The sequence below is a fragment of the Lissotriton vulgaris genome, chromosome 6 (assembly GCF_964263255.1).
Source record: "Lissotriton vulgaris chromosome 6, aLisVul1.2, whole genome shotgun sequence".
In the NCBI taxonomy this organism is placed as follows: Eukaryota; Metazoa; Chordata; class Amphibia; order Caudata; family Salamandridae; genus Lissotriton; species Lissotriton vulgaris.
Genome location: NC_141694.1, coordinates 1,904,898,366 through 1,904,914,539, shown reverse-complemented (window position 1 = coordinate 1,904,914,539; position 16,174 = coordinate 1,904,898,366). Strand labels below are relative to the sequence as shown.

The 16,174-nt window shown below is 42.6% G+C and overlaps 1 pseudogene across 1 annotated transcript; it reads left to right on the top strand.

Moving 5' to 3' along the window:
* Positions 1-6,048: 6,048 nt before the first annotated feature.
* LOC147709868 (uncharacterized) lies at positions 6,049-9,529 on the top strand (annotated as a pseudogene). Its single transcript, XR_015296744.1, has 3 exons — positions 6,049-7,958; positions 8,126-8,492; positions 9,328-9,529. The product of XR_015296744.1 is annotated as an uncharacterized LOC147709868 (transcript).
* The last annotated feature ends 6,645 nt before the right edge of the window (positions 9,530-16,174 follow it).

The window sequence follows — 16,174 nt, the reverse complement described above, 5'->3', positions numbered from 1 at the left end:
CGTGGCCTAAGGAATACAATGTGGCACTGATGCAGTATCCTGTTTTCTCTTTCCTATCTTTTGTGCCGGTGTTAGGAACAACATACGACAGCATGTAAAATAGTACTGGATTATAAAAATATTGGTCGTGCCCATGTATATATGTGTATGATCATTCTATTCTAACATTGAGTTTGCCCAAATGAAATAGTCGGCCTTTGTGATCACTGATGATTTATAGCCCCTAACAGATTCTAAAATTGTGCCTCAATTAATTGTATTCCCCTTGCTTCTTTTAATTGTACAGATTTTAGTTTCTTTTAACACAATGTTTTTAATATGTGCTTTTATGATTTTGCAAACAAAAAATCGAATAAAGTTTATTTTGGCTTTTGACTTTGGATAGTGTAGGGGTAAAAATTACTATTCTAACTCCAGGGGGGTGTAATAGTGGGGTAAGTGCGGGATAGTGTAGGGGTAAAAATTACTATTCTAACTCCAGGGGGGTTTAATAGTAGGGTAAGTGCTGGATAGTGTAGGGGTAAAAATTACTATTCTAACCTAAGGGGGGTGTAATAGTAGGGTAAGTGCTGGATAGCGTAGGGGTAAAAATTACTATTCTAACTCCAGGAGGGTGTAATAGTAGGGTAAGTGTTGGATAGTGTAGGGGTTAAAATTACTATTGTAACTCAAGGGGGGTGTAATAGTAGGGTAAGTGTTGGATAGTGTAGGGGTAACAATTACTATTCTAACTCCAGTGGGGTGTAATAGTAGGGTAAGTGCTGGATAGTGTAGGGGTAACAATTAATATTCTAACTCCAGGGGGTTTAATTTAAATAAATAAAATTTTAATTATTTAATTTAAATAAAATTAAATTAAAATATTCAAATGTATTATTATAAATTAAGTTATAATTATGTTAAGAAAAATAATTTAAAAATAAATACATTTTATTTTAATTAAACACTTACCGATACTTGCGTTGCAATGGCATGCGTTGTATCGGAATGCGTTGTAATGGCATGCGTTGTAATGGATGTTGCGTTGTAAAAGTTGCGTTGTGATGGTGGTGCGTTGTAAAAGTTGCGTTGTGATGGTTGTTTCCCTGCATTTTCATCTCATTCCAATACCACGCATTGTTTTTATATTAAGACCGTCCACTCCCCCTAACTTACCTTAAATTTGTGGTATTGGAATTCAAAGTAAATTTATAATCGCGGTCAATAATGTGTGCTAAAAATATGTGGGGCAAATACATGCGATTTATTTACCTCGTTGTAAAGGCGGCTTCCCATTGCATTGCAAATACTTGTTTATTTGAGCAGCACCGCCGCTTCAGCTGGGATAACGGTAGAGTTGTGCAAACCCGGTGAGTGCTACGCGTGCGGCTTCAAGGAGGAGCGTGAGTAAACATTGAATGAGTCTTTTCCAGAGAGCTACGGCAGGGAAGGAATCTTGTGAGTAAACATTGAATGAGTCTCGGCCAGAGAGCAACAGCAAGGTAGGAACCTTGTGAGTAAACATTGAATGTGTCTCGGCCAGAGAGCTACGGCAGGGAAGGAACCTTGTGAGTAAACATTGAATGAGTCTTTTCCAGAGAGCTACGGCAGGGAAGGAACCTTGTGAGTAAACATTGAATGTGTCTCGCCAGAGAGCTACCGCAGGGAAGGAACCATGTGAGTAAACATTGAATGAGTCTTTTCCAGAGAGCTACGGCAGGGAAGGAACCTTGTGAGTAAACATTGAATGAGTCTCGGCCAGAGAGCAACAGCAGGGCAGGAACCTTGTGAGTAAACATTGAATGTGTCTCGTCCAGAGAGCTATAGCAAAGAAGGAACCTTGTGAGTAAACATTGAATGAGTCTTTTCCAAAGAGCTACGGCAGGGAAGGAACCTTGTGAGTAAACATTGAATGTGTCTCGCCAGAGAGCTACCGCAGGGAAGGAACCTTGTGAGAAAACATTGAATGAGTCTCGGCCAGAGAGCAACAGCAGGGCAGGAACCTTGTGAGTAAACATTGAATGAGTCTCGGCCAGAGAGGAACAGCAGGGCAGGAACCTTGTGAGTAAACATTGAATGAGTCTCGGCCAGAGAGCAACAGCAGGGCAGGGACCTTGTGAGTAAACTTTGAATGAGTCTCGGCCAGAGAGCAACAGCAGGGCAGACACCTTGTGAGAAAACATTGAATGAGTCTCGGCCAGAGAGCAACAGCAGGGCAGGAACCTTGTGAGTAAACATTGAATGAGTCTCGGCCAGAGAGCAACAGCAGGGCAGAAACCTTGTGAGTAAACATTGAATAAGTCTCAGCCAGAGAGCTATAGCAAAGAAGGAACCTTGTGAGTAAACATTGAATGTGTCTCGGCCAGAGAGCTACGGCAGGGAAGGAACCTTGTGAGGAAACATTGAATGAGTCTCGGCAGAGAGCTACAGCAGGGAAGGAACCTTGTGAGTAAACATTGAATGAGTCTCGGCCAGAGAGCAACAGCAGGGCAGAAACCTTGTGAGTAAACATTGAATGAGTCTCAGCCAGAGAGCTATAGCAAAGAAGGAACCTTGTGAGTAAACATTGAATGAGTCTCGGCGATTGAGCTACAGCAAGGAAGGAACCTTGTGAGTAAACTGGAGTCAGGCACTTTTCTATTAGTGGCGAGCCGTGTGTGACACTTGAGGAGGAAGGAATAGGCAGCACTCTTGGCCGGCAGCTTGCCTTCTCAAAAGGCTTGTATTTTAATAAGGCAATAATCTAGTCACTCAATACATATCAAAAACACATGCCTTCCTAGCTAGAGCATTTTTTATTTATGAGAGTGAGTTTAATTTTGGATATGATTATTAGCATAAAAAGATGCCTGCTCTTCTTGTGGAAACATCGTGATCATGCTTTCTAATTGTTTATAGATTAGGGTCACCCAGCGCAGGTTGACGAGGGCCAGCCTACACACCCATTCTGGTTCCCATTTTCATTAACGCATGTAAATAAGGATCAGGTGGATATTGTGAAAACCTGTCATGGCTCCACCCTCAAAGGCTTTACTGGCCAGGTAGGTTTACATGATGACTCCATGTCATTGAGAATGCGATTCACCAGCGCTGGGTTTTTCTTTTACAATGTCCTTCCTTTGAAGCAATCCCCACTGCCCTTTCTCCCCGGAGCACTTTCTTTGTCTCCTTCACCTAGAGCACCCTGCTTGCCTTGCCTTTACCTCCTCTCAGGCACTAGCCTTTGCCCCCTTTCTTAGGCTCACCATGGTGCTCTATGCATTTCTATCACCTAGGGTGACCAACTGGCATTGGTGTAAATTTAGGACGATGAGAGTAAAAATTCGGGACACTTCTTTGCTACCTCCTAATGGGTTCACACAGAGATACATCACTTCGGTTTTTCCACAGCTGTATGTGCTCAGTGTATCCCTGCCTCCCTGCAATACGCTAGCTCTCACCAGTCATCTTCGCTCCAACTGTGTATCCGTTGCTTGCACCCCCAGTCTCTGTGCCATGACGGGTTTACCTCACCCTCTTATTATACCTTGTGATACCCCGTGCTCCAATGTTTGTCCACCCCTCAAATGCACCCCCTTTTGGTTTATGCATCTCTACCTTCATAACCTGTAATTCCTGTGTCTGTTTCAGCTCACATTGTCTCACTGTAGCCCTGCTCATCGTGTCTCTGATCCCCATGCCTATGCATCCTGTGCGTCCCCAGTCTGTCTCCATGTTCATCCTATCATTACAACCTCTGGCTATGTTTCAATAGTCTGTGCACAAACCTACTAGTTATAACCTGGAATTTTCTCTTTATTCTGCTTGTGGACCCCTTGGGATAATTGCACCAGATTCATAGCAGCCACCCAACAGGGTGTTAAAAATCAGGTAAAATTAGCACCTTCATACTGCTTAACGTTATTAAATATCCACAAATAAAATAATCAGGTGACTCTTATTGTCTTGGGTTCAATATGTCCATACCCAGCATTTCTCTTTATGTAATAAAGCATTCTCGTTGTGCCCTTAATAACTGCATAGTATTCATTTGCTAATACAAATACAGGATTGCTTTGAACTGTATCCCAGTAAGCCCCATACACCAGAAACACAATCAATACACATGCTTATAAATTAATTGTAAATCACACAATTGACATCACATCCATCCACTACTAAACGCATAAGTAAAACATATTTATATTTACACTTATAGCTCCAACTCTAAAAAATGCTATACCCATTGCATTGCAAATGCTTGTTCTTTCTTGATGTTGTACAGCAATGGGAAAGCCTATATGTCTAAAAGGTGAGACTTCTTGACTTTGCTAATGTGTGTTTATTGTGGTTGTAAACCTCCTTTTTCTTGTGTAGCTCTGGCCAGAGCCTCTGATCTCTGGAGTTACACTATGTGACAGATGCTCAGAATATTGTCTGGGTCCTATCACTGGCTCTTATAGTATAAAGGACTCCCTTGGAGCAATTGATTATATTTCCCGCTGTTATTGTGATGCTCTTTGTTGTGTGGTCCATTCACTTGAAAAGGCTCTGTTAAACCTGACAGCCTTAGGGTGGTCTTTCCCCAACTTTTTTCCTGCCTCCCTCCATTTTCTGTGCTAGTTTTTGTTAGCCTTAGGACGCTGCACCTGTTACCACCGCTAATCAGTGCTAACATGTTTGTGCTCTCTCCTCTAAACATGGTAACATGGGCTCATACTCAGTTGGCATATTTAATTTGCTTATGTCCCTAATAAAGTGCATTACATGTGCCCAGGGCCTGCTAATTATTGCTACTAGTGGGCTTCAGCACTGACCGTGCCACCCACATATGCAGCCTGAAATCATGTCTCAGGCCTTCCACTGCAGTGCCTGTGTGTGAAGTTTACTGCCACACCAACTTGACATTTAAAGCTACTTGCCAAGCCAAAAACTCCCCTTTTTACATATGTCTCCCCTAAGGAAGGCCCTTGGTAACCCAAAGGGCAGGACGTTATACTATGTTTTACATGTCCTGGTTGTGACAAAAAGCTAAATTACTTTTTCGCTGCTGTAAGTCCTACTCCTCTCTTTGGCTAGAACTGGGAATTCCTCAGAATACCTTTAAGCTGTAATTCCTGATTGGAAAGGAGTAGCCTTTTCATGTTTTATATCTTTGCAATGGTAATGAGAAATCCTCTTTACTGGTAAAGTCGGATTTAACATTACTATTTTAGAAAAGCTACTTTTCTCTGCTTGTACTGCTCTTTGTGCCTTACAGCCTGACTCTAGTACATGTCTGGGCTAGGTGACCAACCCTTTTGTGTATTCCTTCTAGAGAGCCACAGACACTGCAAGGGTTGGGTGTGATTTAGCACTTATCTGCATCCTAATGGGTCTTTCTGGGTAATTGGGAGGAAGGGGCCCACTCTTACCGTTCAGAGGGTAGTAGACTGACCGCATAGAAAGGAATGATAACTCCCTTTGGTAGTCTGGAGTGAGTGCTGGGATTGAAAGAGATACTGGTGCACGTCAAAACCACTCTATTGCATCTTTACATTGAAAGTGTAATCTAGAATTTCTTCAGTGCACTTGTCTATGTGGTCCATTTAATGTCTCATTAAATGCCAATAGATTTTTGTGATGGACCTACCATTTAAGCTTATCCAGTGTTTTTTTAAATATATTTTTTCCAACAGGTGAAATACAGTAATGAACAAAAAAGGTGAAAGCATTAAACATCGCTTGTGTAGGTAGTGATGTAAAGACTGTATACCTCGAAATTTCTTCCTTTGAAGGCTAATGCCTCGCCAAAGTCTTTCTACAACCGAAAATCCAAACTGCCCAATGCGGTCTGTACTTGGCTCCTAGGGATCACCTGATATACATTGACGAAATAACACACTGACAAACTGAAGCAAGTCTGATAAGGCTCTCACTACGAAAGAAGAGCTAACCTGGATCAGAAAGAACACACAGAAGAGAAACCGTATGAATATCTAGAAAGTGACAACACATTTATTAGGGAGAGAAAGAGCAAGTGCAACGTCAGAAAATCATACTGGAGGTGAACCATATCGATGGACTGACTGCAGAAAAGTTTTCTTTGCAATGAAAGACCCAATGCAGCCTCAGAGTGTCCACGTAGAGGAGAAACCATATAAATGTACAGAGTGTGACAAAGCATTTGTAACAAATAGAGACCTAAAACGACATCAGAAAATCCACACTGGAGAGAAACCATATCAATGTACAGAACGTGACAAAGCATTTATAACAAATGGAGAATTAAAACGACATCAGAAAATCCGCACTGGAGAGAAACCATATCAATGTACAGAATGTGATAAAGCATTTGTAACAAATGGAGAATTAAAACGACATCAGAAAATCCACACTGGAGAGAAACCATATCAATGTACAGAATGTGACAAATCATTTATAACAAATGGAGAGCTAAAGCGACATCATAAAATCCACACTGGGGAGAAACCATATCAATGTACAGAATGTGACAAATCATTCATTATAAAGTCACGTCTAATGGAACATCAGAAAGTCCACACTGGGGAGAAACCATATCAATGTACAGAATGTGAAAAAGCATTTATAACAATTGTAGAGCTAAAGCGACATCATAAAATCCACACTGGGGAGAAACCATATCAATGTACAGAATGTGACAAAGCATTCATTATAAAGTCACGTCTAATGGAACATCAGAAAGTCCACACTGGGGAGAAACCATATCAATGTACAGAATGTGAAAAAGCATTTATAACAATTGTAGAGCTAAAGCGACATCATAAAATCCACACTGGGGAGAAACCATATCAATGTACAGAACATGAAAAAGCATTTATAACAATTGTAGAGATAAAGCGACATCATAAAATCCACACTGGGGAGAAACCATATCAATGTACAGAGTGTGACAAATCATTAAAAATAAATGGAGAGCTAAAGCTACATCAGAAAATCCACACTGGGGAGAAACCATATAAATGTACAGAGTGTGACAAATCATTTGTAACAAATGGAAAGCTAAACCAACATCAGAAAATCCACACTGGAGAGAGATCATATCAATGTACAGAATGTGACAAATCATTTAGAACAAATGGAGCGCTAAAGCTACATCAGAAAATCCACACTGGGAAGAAACCATATAAATGTACAGAGTGTGACAAATCATTTAAAAGAAATGGAGAGCTAAAACGACATCAGAAAATCCACACTGGGGAGAAACCATATAAATGTACAGACTGTGACAAAGCATTCATTAGAAAGTCACATCTAATGGAACATCAGAAAATCCATACTGGGGAGAAAGCATATCAATGTACAGAATGTGACAAAGCATTTGTAACAAATGGAGAATTAAAACGAAATCAGAAAATCCACACTGGAGAGAGATCATATCAATGTAAAGAATGTGATAAAGCATTTGTAACAAATGGAGAATTAAAACGACATCAGAAAATCCACACTGGAGAGAGATCATATCAATGTACAGAATGTGACAAATCATTTATAACAAATAGAGAGCTAAAGGTACATCAGAAAAACCACACTGGGGAGAAACCATATTAATGTACAGAGTGTGACAAATCATTTAAAAGAAATGGAGAGCTAAAGCTACATCAGAAAATCCACACTGGAGAGAAACCATATAAATGTACAGAATGTGACAAAGCATATCTACCAAATGGAGAGCTAAACCGACATCAGAAAATCCACACTGGGGAGAGATCATATCAATGTACAGAATGTGACAAAGCATTCATTAGAAAGTCACATCTAATGGAACATCAGAAAGTCCACTCTGGGGAGAAAGCATATCAATGTACAGAATGTGACAAAGCATTTATAACAATTGTAGAGCTAACACAACATCAGAAAATACACACTGGGGAGAAACCATATCAATGTACAGAATGTGATAAAGCATTTGTAACAAATTGAGACTTAAAACGACATCAGAAAATCCACACTGGAGAGAGATCATATCAATGTACAGAGTGTGACAAAGCATTTGTAACAAATGGAGAATTAAAACGACATTAGAAAATCCACACTGGAGAGAGATCATATCAATGTACAGAATGTGATAAAGCATTTGTAACAAATGGAGAATTAAAACGACATTAGAAAATCCACACTGGAGAGAGATCATATCAATGTACAGAATGCGACAAGGCATTTATAATCAATGGAGAGGTGAAGTAACATTAGAAAATCCCCACCGGAGAGAGACCATTCAACTGCACTGAATGTGAGAAGGCATTTATTAGAAAGTTGCATCTTATGCAACATCAGATAGTCCACGTAGAAGAGAAACCCTATGGACGTGCATAATGCAACAAGACATGTATTACTAGGCAAAGATAAATACTTCATCAGAAATTCCACTCTGGTGAGAAACAATATGGTTGTACTGAATGTTACTCAGCAGTTATTACAAAGCATAGTTTAAAAATACATCAGAATGTTCACACATGAAAGAACCCATATAATTGTACGAAATGTGACATAGCATTTATTCCAAATGGAGGGTGACCATTCAACTGCTAGCAAATAAGGGATGCCTCTGACACCATGAATTAGACACTTAATTTAGTCCAATGTCACAATTTATTGACATTGTCATCAATTTTACTTTTGAATTTTTCTTTAAAGCTATTCAGTAGTACACAATTGGGTGTTAGCACTTAGCTTGTCATCATCTCCTTTGGTAAGACACGCATTCAACATATATCAGAACAGTGAATTCAAAACATAGACATTTTAGACATTATTCTACACGACATTTAACAATACTAGACATATATAAAAAAAAAATCAAAAATCTGTTATCGAGTCCTACTAGAAATCAATAGAATAGTTGTCTTTGGGATATAAATGCTTCTCCACAAAGAAATAATCAATATGGGCCTGTGTTAGGTCGGAGAGTCCTTTTTAAGAGAAGTTTTTTATTGGCCGTAGTGTGAGATGCGTCTCTCACTAGATGTCCTGTTGGTTTGTCAGGTCATAAGGCTTGCATTTCTCCTGGCCTAGATGATGTTAAGCCTACGCGTTTCGACCTTGTATGGAACAGGCAGAGATTAGGGTTAAAGAAGGTCTTCATCAGGGCTCACTGTTGTTCATGTAGGACATTGTGTTACACCCTGTGTGTAAAGAAGGAGGATTCTTGCCGTTATCGATCGCTGAGCCCAGCTTCGTGACGTTTTTTTTCTAAGTTGACCAGCAGGGTGGCATCTTAACTTGAATGAATCGAGTTTGCGCTGCTATCGTTCTTTTCGGTTCGTCCCGACACTCGTGGGTTTCTCTGCGGCGTCTGCTCGCTGTGTAGCATTCCTTTCGTCGGGTTCACTATTTCCGGGTATCCAGACCATTCAACTGCACCACACGTGAGAAGGTATTTATTATAAAGGGAGAGTTAAAGCAATATCAGCATCCACACTAGAGAGAAACCGCATGAATTTATAGAATGTAACAAGGGATTTATTACAAAGCAAAATGTAATACAAGATCAGGAAGTTCACACAGGGGAGAAACCATATGTATGTTCTGAATACCACAAAGCATTCATAATAAAGGGAAAACTGAATGTATGTACAGAGTTTAATAAAGTCTTCCACAGGAAGAATACGCAAATGCAGAATTTACAAATCCACACTAGAGAGAAACCTTATTAATGAATAGAATGTGACAAGGGTTTGATTACAAAACAAAATGTAATATATCAGAATGTTCACACAGGAGTTAAACTCTATAAATGTATTGAATGTGACCATGCATTCATCAATGGAGAGCTAACTCGGCCTTAAAAGTCAACCCTGAAGACCACACTGAATTTAGCCAGGCATTTATTGACAAGGGAAAGTTAAAACCGCATCAGAAAGTCCCCACTGAGAAAAATCTATATGAATGTACAGAGTCAATCAATCAATGGGTATTAAGCGCGGCAAATCATCAGTGAAGTTCTCAAGGTGCTGGGTGAGGAGTTATTGTCCGGAGGGGCCGATCAATTGAACAGCCAGGTCTTGACCTTTCCAGATTCAGTGGTGAGGCAGATCTCAGGTGCAGAGTGGGTTAATTCCAGGTCTTTGCAGCCAGGTGGGAGTAAGAACGACCTCTGTTCCTTGTGCCTTAGACTCTGGGAGTTTAAGCTAGGAAGAGGGAGGCGGAATGCAGGTATCTGGCGGGGAGCCATCTAAAGATCTTGTGGTGCATGCGCATTGTGAGGAAACAGATGGCGGAGATCATGTTGATTTGCTTCTTCATAGAGAGCTTGTTGTCCAGGACAGTGCTGGAGTCACAGGCATGGTTAGTAGGGGAGGGGAAGAAGCCAGGTTCTGCTCACCACCATGCGTTGCTTCAAGAAGATGCGTGGTTACTGAAGATGAGGACTTCTGTCTTGTCCGTGTTCAGTTTTAGGCAGTTGTGCTTCATCATGAGCATCCAGTCAGGATCCCCTACGGACGTGGCTCCACCTAAAATTCCTAGGAACCATGTTCACCTCCTATGCAACTACATAGGCAATCTGGCTTCCCTTTCCATCCAAAAAAGACAGGTGCCTGAGGAATGGAAACTCGCTCAGGTAGTCCCAAATAAAAAGAAGGCTAACCTGAGTATCTCCCACCTGGATAACCTTAGGCCCATTTCCCTTCTACCGTTCTGTGCCAAGTGGTGGAAAAATTGGTCAATAACCAGTTGGTTAAATTTGTGGAGGATAACTATCTTCTGCACCTCTGCCAATCTGGTTTTAGGGCGAAGCATTCTCCAGTAACTGCCCTCCTTTTCTCCACAGAATTGCTCCGCCAGAAAGTGGATGAAGGACAGACCGCCGCCCTGATATTGCTGGACTTGAGTGCAGCATTTGATACTGTATCGCACTCTAGACTTCTTGCCCATCTGAGCGAGATGGGAGTTACCGGGCTGGCGCACGAATGGTTGGTCTCCTCCCTGGCGGATAGAAAATTCCAAATACACTGTCCCCCCTTCAGATCCACGCCTCGAACTTTAAAAGAAGGGGTCCTGCAGGGTTCCATTCTCAGCTCTGTGCTGTTTATTCTGTATATGGAACCCTTGGCCAGGATGGTGGAATCTTATGGGGTGGACATCGTATCATATGCGGATGATACGCAACTGGTGGTTACTCTATCTCACAACCCAGTTGAGACGGCAGATCATTTTTCTGCCTGTCTTGTGGCACTGGCAGCTTGGATGAAGTGCAATTGCCTCCACCTGAACGGGAATAAGACCAAACTTCTTGTGATTGGTTCCTCCCCTTCAATCTGGACATCAGCCTGGTGGCCCATTGACTTGGGTCCTACACCCACCCCTTCTGATACTGTGAAGAACTTGGGTGTTCTCTTGGATCCCAATCTCTCATACTCCCAACACATAGGCAACATGGCGGGGAAATGCTATGGCATACTGAAGGTCCTGCTCAGAATCTTGGATCTCTTACCTATTACAGAAAGGAAAACCTTAGTCGATGCCCTGGTCACGTCCCATCTTGATTATGGGAAAGCCCTGTTCTGTGGCCTCAGTAAAAAGGGACTGAACCAGCTGCAATGTGTCCAAAATGCGGCGGCCAGGCTTGTCCTAAAGTTGCTGAGGAAGTCCTCGGGAAAACGCGCATTACAGATCTTGCACTGGCTCCCCATGCGGGAACGCATCCGGTTCAAGGCCATGTGCATTAGTCATCGTATTGCACACGGCAAGGTCCGGGAAACAACCTTTACAACGAAACTTTTACAACGCACTACCATTACAACACGACCATTACAACGCAAACCATTACAACGCATTGCGCTGGGGGGCACTCTAGGATAGGGAATATATTTAATTTACTATCCAACACCTTCGCTACTATCCACGGGGACTGGAGTTGGAATAGTAAATTAAATAATTCACTATCCAGTGCCTAAAAGCATTATGCGTTGTAATGGTATGCAATGTAAAAACCGCGTTGTAAAGGAATGCAATGTAAAAGTATGCGTTGTAACGTCATACATCCCAAGGTCCCGGCCTATCTCCATAGGATGTTAACTATTTATCGTCGAAAGCGCCTTTTGAGAACTATGGGCAGTATGCAGTTTTCGATACCCCGCATTTATAAAGCACGGATGGGTGAACGTTCCTTCAGGTTTTTGGCCAGCAAACATTGGAACGAACTCCCTATTGAGTTGCGGATGGAACCGTCGGAAACCAGGTTCTGGCAGAAACTGAAGACCTACCTGTTTCCTGAAGTTTAGTATTAATTCAGGGTTTCTCCTCCTCTTCCCTTCTTCTTTTCATGGTCTGATTTTTGTTTGGAGTCATGTTGGAATGCATCCTAGTGCGGAGACGCACTGTCCTTAGTGTATTCAGGCGCTTAATAAATGTTTTTAATATTATTATTATTATTATTATCCAGTCGGTGATGTTGGCCGTGCACCTATGTAAGTTGTCTCTGGAGGTAGTGAGGTGGGTCTAGTCAGTATAGATGACTTTCAGCCCATGCGAACTGACAATGTTGGCTAGGGGTGTCATGTAAGTGTAGGAGAAGGGGGGCTGGGCTCACGGAGGATCCTAGTGAGGTGCTGCAAATGATGTCCTTGGGTTCAGGAGTTGGGCGGGAGTCTGAGTTTTTCTAGGGAGGTAAGAGGTGATGCATTAGCGGGAATTTCCTTGGATTCCAATGTGGTGGAGCTTGTCGATCAGGATTTGGTGCGAGACCATGTTTAAGGCAGCTGAGAGGCCAAGGGAGATGAGGGCTGCAGTCTCACTGAGGTCCAGGAGTCCTTGATGTCATCTATGGCTGCTATCAGGGACGTCTCTGTGCTTTTATTGGCTCGGAAGCCAAACTGGGAGGAGTTCAGGAGGTTGTTGTGCTCCAGGTGTCTGGTCAGCTGCCTCTTGATCAACCCCTCGAAGACTTTGGCTGGGAACGAGAGCAGGGGTATCAGTCAGGAAATCTTCAACTGCTCTAGGTCTGCTGAAGGTTTTTTCAGGAGGGGTTTCACTTCTGCATGTTACCAATCTTCCGGGAAGGAGGCCATCACGATGGATCTGTTCAGTGGATTTGTGAGCTCTAAGCTGATCGCCTTGTTCCTGAGGTTAAAGATAACGTGGGGGCATGAATCAGTGGGTACACCAGAGTGTATTGACTTCATTGTGGAGGTGGTGTCTTGTGCGATGAGGAGGTCCCAGGAAGTGGCCGGAGGTCGGAGTTAGTGTCAGTGGGTGTGAGGAGGTCGAGGATGTCACTTGTGGAGAGCTGAGATTCAAAGTCCCTGTAGATGACTTCTAATGGAAGTAATCAGCAAGCATGTCGCACAGATCCCAGAAGGGAGTTATGGTATTCTCAGTGGACGCATGGTTGCTGAATTCCCTAACGATGGTGAAGAGCTCATTGCTGTGGTTTGAGCTGAGCTCTATGCAGCATGTGACGGCACTCTTCTTCGCTTCTTTAAGGAGAAGGTGGTAGTGGTTGATCGATGTCCTGAAGGTGGTGTAGTGCACTGGATCCTTACTGGTAATCTATCTTCTTTCTTGACACACTTTGCAGATTCTCTGATCTTGTTCGGCTCGGTGGGGGTGACATAGTCGGTGATCCAGTCTGTGAAGCTCTTGATGGCCTGTTTATGGTCTGGAGCTGTGTCCAGTCAGTTGGCATGGAGAGTGTTGTTCCAGTTCTCGTCTGAGACGGTTTTCAAGTTGTGCTGAGATGTGCTGGGTGGTTTGGCTTTGGTTTCGGTAGCGTTGTGCCCTGTGATGATGAAGTGGACAATGGAGTGGTCGGTCCAGGTGAGTTCTGTGACATGGTGGTACTTGATTGTTTTGCTGGAGTTGAAGATTGAGTCAAGTGTGTGCCCTAAGATGTGCATTGGGTCGATGATGAGTTGGATGAGGCCGATGTTGTTCATGCTTTCTATTAGGTTGTCAGTGCTGGCATCGCTGAGGTCTTCCATGTGGAAGTTGAGATCTGCTAAGAATATATAATATTCGGGGGCAATGGCGAGTTGGGTGATGAAGCAAGGGATGGCTTTGCAAAGCTCGGGGCGAGTTCCTGGAGAATGTGACAAAGTGTTCTTAATGAAGTAACCATATGAATGTACAGAAAGCGACAAGGCATTTATTAGAAGGGCACCGCACAGCCAATGTACCATAAGAAAGATCACCCTGGGGAGGAACCATATAAAGGGCCAAGGGTATGCCCAGACGTGGGTCCCGAGCTCACTGTGCACTAGATTCAAGCTGACTGATGAGGGGTGATACCCCAAAACGGGTCCCAGGATGCTTGTTTCCGTGCAGTTCGAGCTGGACTGTTCCCATGAGGAGCAGGCGCCAAATACTTTCCCTGTATGAAGACGTGATATCGTCTCAGGAAGAAAATACTTACTCTATGCATATGTGGAACACAGTGTAATATTGCTGCTAAAGTACGCCGGGAAACACGAATATTTGATTAACAAGGAATGACAACTCCCAGTACATCACTAATGGGGTAATGGGAAGGAGAGAGTTATAGATCGATCTTAGAAGGAACAGCCCTGAAGACGTCTGTGGTTGAATACCAGTTGAGACGAAACACGTGTCGGCTAGAGAATTTTAAGAACGCTTACCACATGAAATAAAAGAAAAAAGAAGAAAACTTGGACTTGTTATTTGATCTTTTTACAATTTTATTCTCTCGTTAACTCAGGATATATGTTGTATTTTGCTTATATGGTTATGAGTTGATCATGCCAGCTGGTTGTAGATAGATGGCCTAGACCTTATCCTTGGAGCTTTCTGTATTGTATGCAATAATATTGATATCACTGTGGCCCAGCGCAATCTTAACCCAGCCATCTTTGTTTGCTTTCCCATGAGGAGCAGGGCAAATGGATTGCATATGGCAAGATCTAAACAGGCGTGGCATGGGGAGTAAAAGAACAGTGGATTTAAACAAGATCTCTTGACTGGGGGTGAATGTTTGTTTTATTCCGAATTCTGTCTATCATTTGTGATTCTTTTGGTTACGTATATAAGCACAATACAAATTTTAAACCAGCAACAAAACGCAAGAGACATTGTATCAATGTTAACAACTCTATGCCCGCATACTTAGATTGAGGTGGTCTGCGATGTCACTGCTGGTTGTGGTGACGGGATAACACATCCAGTGTTGTGTCCTGTTTACAAAGCTGACTCATGGTCACTAAGCAGCTTAACAAAGCCCGTTTCCTGATCCAGAGTCTACTATAATATTGTCATGACAAAGGCAATCGCTCTATACCACGCTCCTCTCCGACTGGGCTACCACCAAGTAACAATGATAAAAAACATAATACTACTGAACTGTATGGGCCCATGTGGTGACCGAAGAGCCACATTGGGAAGTATACAAAAATAAATCCTCAGCCCTTGAATGGACAGAAGGGGCAATTGATAGGTCAGTGTTTCACCATTCTGAAGACATCGATACTTGGATAGAGGCTATAAAAAAACTGGTCACTTCGCTTTACTTCTTTATGAAAGGCTAACTGTTAACTCCACAGTGATCAAGGCTTCAATCAAGCAGGATTTATAAAGCACGGCTAATCGCCCAATAGGTTATCCTGCAGCTTGCAGGTCCTGTAGGCTTATTCGAACAGCCAGGTCTTGAGCGCTGTTTGACTTGGCCCTTTTTGCAGGGTTATCCTCAAACTTTTTGCTTCTTCCTCCAATTTTTTCCTGTAATGTCGTTGTTGGTTTTAGGACTCTGGGCATTTTACCACTGCTAATCAGTGCAAAACTGCTCATGCTCGCTGAGTAAATTGTTATTATGATTGGTTCTCCCTTATCGGCATATTTTTATTTACTGGTCAGTCCCTAGTAAAGTGCACTGGGTGTGCCGGGGCTGGTAAATCAACTACTACTAAAGGGCATGCAGCACTGATTGTGCCACCCACATGAGTAGCCCTAAAAAGATGGCTCCGGCCTGCCACTGCATCGCCTGTGTGCAGTTTGCTAACTGCCATGTCGATTTGGCAAGTGCACCCACTTGCCAGGTCCTAACCTTCCCTTTTCTTACATATAGGACACTCTTATGGTATGCCCAAAGTACCCCCCTGGGCAGGGTGCAGTGTATGTGAAAGGTAGGACATGTTCTGATGTGTGCAACATATCCTGATAGTGAAATAGTGCCAATTTTGTTTTTCTCTATTGAAAGGCTATCTTGCGCCATAGGACAGAATGGGGAATGCTCTGTAACATTTTA